Below are 5,078 nucleotides of genomic sequence, written 5' to 3'. Positions count from 1 at the left end.
ACTGAAAAGTTTAAATATGATCCGTGTTTCAGATCTCAGTTCACTTTTGAAACAAAGAGAAGWCATGAAAGTACAGGTGTTTAAATCACCTGGGCAGGGGGCGGAGCCTAAGGTGAGTCAGTTCTGATCAGGCGTCAGATCAGGAGAAACGGGTTCAGACTCCATCCAACAACAACAGAACAAAGACCATAATCTGGATCCTGGTGAGTGTTAACCTCTTGTTTTGCTCTCACTGGGATTCTCTCTGGTGTCTGTGGAGGAACCAGAACCAGAACCAACAACAGAACAAAGACCATAATCTGGATCCTGGTGAGTGTTAACCTCTTGTTTTGCTCTCACTGGGATTCTCTCTGGTGTCTGTGGAGGAACCAGAACCAGAACCAGAACCATCAGCCTGGTTCTCCTTCAGAACCAGAACCATCAGCCTGGTTCTCCTTCAGAACCAGAACCATCAGCCTGGTTCTCCTTCAGAACCAGCTGCTGTCTGGCTTCATGGATCTCTGGTTACTCTCAGGCAGCCAGTTGTTATACTGGTTCTGCTGTTCTTCTTCATGATGTTCGATAAACCTGATGTCAGACATTCAAATCCTGGTTTTAAATAAATTATTGGGCTGATTCAGGAAGTGATTTGCAGGATGAAAACTCTGCAGATTCTGATTAGTCAGCTGAGTCCAAAAATAAAACAYGGCTCTACGTCCTGCTGCTTGTCCAGGTTGGTTTTTCTGCTCAGCTGGTTTACAACAAGCCTCTGACATCACAAATCTAACCAGTAGATTTCATTACCAAAGATGTTCAACAATCACTTCAAACCAGGTGAATATAAAACCAGATGTTTGATCCACTGGAACAAAGTTTTCTGCAGAAATGCCTCCTCACCTTCTGCTCTGGTTGAACATGTTAGCATTAGATTAGTGCCACCAGCCAGCCTGCATGCAGCCACCGTTCAGTTTGGGCTGCACCAGAGGGGAGGAGAAGGAAATRAACCCAGTGGTTCTGCTGTCAGAGAAAAGCTGCTTAGTGAAGATAAAGTGGTCTGACTGCCTGCCGTACAGCTGAATCAGGTTCATATTTAACTGGATCCAAGMAGAGGACCAGCTTGGATCAGAAGAAAGTTTCAGACAGAAATAAGAAGAAACCACTTATGTTCACTCCTGCGATACTTTAGGATGTTTTCATGCAGTGGTGGGTCCAAACCAAGTCAAGCTCAGCTGTAGTATTTACATTTTTACTATTTGTATTTTTTTTCTCAAGTTTTTATTATGTTGTTTTGTAGCACTTTGACACCATGTTGGTTATTTTTATAAAAAGAGCTTCATCTGATACATTTGAAAATATCCACTAATTAAAAAAATATTGATGGGGAAAAATTCCTAAAATATGTTTCAAAACAGAAAAAACCGGCTCAGATATGAACTTTGACCATTTTGATCTTAGTTTAATTGAAGAGCAAAGATGAACAGAAATAATGAACATTTTTCAACACCAGTAAAGTCACCTGAGAAAAGGGGCGGGGCCTCCTTTAATGCTGACTTAAGCGTTAATTCTTTATCTCTTCATCAGAAACGATGTGTTTATTTATGGAAAGAAACTGACAGACAGAAAATGAGGAAGTTGAAACATTTTCTGTCAGTGGGAATCTTGGACCGACCAGTTTGTCCTGTTTCTTTAGCTGTGAGCTCAGTCGGTGTTCATGACTCCTCTTAGATCGACTCAAACCTGTGAGGAGGAAACAAAGGTTTTACCAAAGCAGTTATAATAACATCAATAATAACCTAACAATTATGAAGTCAGTGTTCTGATCCAAAGCTCCACATATGAGGATTAAATATGGATTTAAAGACAGATTTCAAGGACCTGCAGAACATTTTTTCCTGCTGCTTTTAGTTCTTTAGTCACTTGATTCCAGTTTAAGTCAAATTTCAGTTGCATAGTGAATTTCAGCAGCAGTTCAACGTGCTTCACCTGATTTACACAATAAACAAAACAAAAACCAAACTGTTGTTCACCAGAGCGGCGGAATAAAAATAAGTAATGAACAATTGTTCATTGCAGCAGATCAGAGTTGATCAATGTTCTGGTTATTATTGATCAATAATAGCATAGAAACGATTTCATTGTCCCACAAAGGGGATTCAGCTAAAGCTGCTCTAAACAGATCAGCTTTTAGTCTTTTCTTAAAGCCTCTCAGTGTTTCAGCTGTTTTACAGTTTTCTGGAAGTTAGTTCCAGATTTGTGGTGCATAGAAGCTGAATGCTGCTTCACCATGTTTGGTTCTGGTTCTGGGGATACAGAGCAGAACCAGAACCTGAGGGGTCTGGAAGGTTGCCATGACAACAAATCTTTATTGTATTGTGGTGCTAAAACGTTATTTACAGACAGAAACAGACAGGAACAATAACCACACACACCCAGGGAGAAGTCAGTCAACCTAGCAGTCATGTTTCTGGACTGGGAGGAGGAAGCCAGAGAACCCAGAGAGAACCCAGCAGGCACAGGGAGACATGCAGACTCCTGTCTTCCTGGTTCTAGTGAATCTTCCAGGTTCTGTCCTGTTGGGCTCCTCAGAGGTTGCTGGTTATCAGACCGATGTCCAGTGGACGTCTGCTTAGGGAACTGCTGGTTATCCGTTAGTTGTTGTACAGTTAGCAACTGGTTCTGTCCTTATCTGTGATGACATAGAATCCTGTCCTTTAAATTCTCATGTTATCTCCACCAAGACAAGCTGAGATTCGATGCGTTCTGTTAGATCTGTGGCTTCTTTCTGCAGCAAAAACCAAACACCTGGTGGAAATGATTATCTGCTGAGTTCATCATACAAACTGTTTCTCAGCCCAGCATTCCTAATGGAAACCTTCTGCTGACGTTTCCCTTCAGCTTGGTGACATGCTGAAGGGAAACTGTCTGAAAGTGCAGAGGCTTCTGAAAGAGATTGAAGCCGATTTCAGAGTGTCGGTTATGGCTGTGATACAAAGTATTGGAGAATTGAAGAGGTGGTTATACTATTAAATACATATATATAAGTAACAGAAATAACACACAGAGACGTAGTTCTTGCTGCTAGGCCATAGACGAGCCAGAGATTTATTACACTACCACGGATTCCTCATTACAGTTTCATCAGTTCAACACTCAGTATTTTTAACATCACCTTTTTTATACACTCATCTTCACTGGTGTGAGTTGGAAAGTTTCAACCAATGGCGTTACTACTCTTGATTTGCGTAAAGAATCCGGCGTGTTTTATACTGAGTGTGTGTTGGACGACCTTTAAAATATTTGGGACCTCATGAACTCAACATCTGCTCCTTCTCAGAATTGCCAAGTCGGCCAATTTGTCTCAAACTGTTGTTCTTATCTTGTCCAAACAGCCATGCTTTCCAAGTCATGTTTTGGTTCCATTAGCGCTTTGCACGCAAATGGAAGGAAGGGAGTCAGTTTGACCAAGAGAGGCACCAAGATGCTTTCACTAAATCAACTCCATAAATAGAACCTCCTCTCTTACATAATCCCCCCTATTCCGCTTTCAAGTGGAATCCTAATTAACCTCAGCAGTTGTTTTTGTTAATTGCTATACTAAGTTTACATGACTTCCTGTGAACTTAACTCTGTATATAAACCTTAGAAATATATATAAAAATCTCTTAAAGGTGAAATAAATGAATAGTGAGGTTAAACATTGTTTTCTGAGTAAATGTAACTAATATAATAACTCCAATACATTAAGTAAACACAATTGGTCATTGCTTCCATGATTGTTCTTCCATTTGTATAAGATCGAAAACCCTGTTGGCCTTTTGTTGATTTGTGTTATTTCCAGGGAAAAAACTACCTTATGGCCCCGCTCGTCATGGGCGACCGCCAGCATTCCATAATCTGGCACAAATGTAATACAATCATGGATCCACAGTGACCAAATCATAGATATTCATGGTATTGGCTAATACTTCAACATTGATACATAATCTTGATGACAATTATGAAGAAATATCCATAACGCACATATAATCAGTGATTGCGTGATTGAAATACTAATCATAATAATCAAAGTATTGGTCGCTTAATGCTTGTGCTCATCCACACACACTTACGATCACATTGTCATTAACACTCACATTCTCGCTCATACTGTCTCACACATTCATGCTCATTCACACGTGTTCCTAGTGTGTTAACTATGTGTGGGCCACCTGTGTTGTATTGTATATAAGTTGTGTAACAAGAAATGTAATGGTGTATGCAACAGTGTCTTCCCCATGAGTCCGTTTTATTCCAACCCAGTTCTGTTTCATTTCCTTTGAACTTTTTACATTTTTCAACATCCCGTAGAGTTTTTAGTTCAGGCATCAATTGTCCTCGAGCTCAGCAGTCCTTTGAATTGGTCATGGGTTCACTGGTCCGGGCGGCCTTGTGCTTAGTCCGTATGATGATCACCATCCTTGGTCATCCATCTGTATACAGTCCCCAAGATCCATTTCCTCATACTAGGAATCACACAAGCAGAAAAATAACAATTAGTATTACTACCAGAGTTATTCCTATTTTGGCTGCTAAGGCTCCATTCACCTAAAATGTCCTCCAGACTTTTCCATGACCAGGTGTTCTTTCCTGCATCATCTTTGAATTACGATTTCAGTTTCCTCAACTTAGTCATTACCGCTCTAAATGTACCTTTAGGTGAGGTATTAATTTTAAGTGCTGCTAGAAACCTGAACAGATCTGCTGGGAGCTGAGAGTGATCAGATCCTCCTCATGATCTCCATGGATCACCTGATCCTGAATCTCTCTGATTGTTGGTCCGTCTGGGAAATATTCCTTCCACATTTTCCTGCCTCTCTGACTGAACCGACTCTCAGCAGGAGGACTGGCAGCCCGTCTAAAGGAGGTCTGGACCCCAMAGGTTTCAGAACCGCTGCTTTAACTGAGCCCATCTGTTCAGGACCAACACATCACCACTTCATAGGAAATGTTCACTCCTTCATTCACYACATCTGACCTCACTCTGGATGTTTCTGCAGACCTGGAACATGATTCCAGTTCAGGTTTCAGGTTTTAAATGTTGTTAATAAAGTCAGAAGTTC

The 5,078-nt window shown here is 40.9% G+C and overlaps 1 long non-coding RNA gene across 3 annotated transcripts in view; it reads left to right on the top strand.

Moving 5' to 3' along the window:
• The first annotated feature begins 275 nt into the window (after nt 1-275).
• LOC103456946 (uncharacterized) overlaps nt 276-5,078 on the top strand; it is a 5,801-nt gene continuing 998 nt past the window's right edge. Inside the window, exon 1 of one of the 3 annotated variants that reach the window (XR_532349.2) lies at nt 276-309. This is a non-coding gene — a long non-coding RNA (uncharacterized LOC103456946). Of the gene's footprint in view, nt 310-4,701; nt 4,898-5,078 lie in introns of those variants that run through there. The other 2 variants (XR_001776015.1, XR_532348.2) reach the window with 2 other exon arrangements.

Source organism: Poecilia reticulata, linkage group LG20 (assembly GCF_000633615.1).
Source record: "Poecilia reticulata strain Guanapo linkage group LG20, Guppy_female_1.0+MT, whole genome shotgun sequence".
In the NCBI taxonomy this organism is placed as follows: Eukaryota; Metazoa; Chordata; class Actinopteri; order Cyprinodontiformes; family Poeciliidae; genus Poecilia; species Poecilia reticulata.
This window is presented reverse-complemented; position numbering and strand designations above follow the sequence as displayed.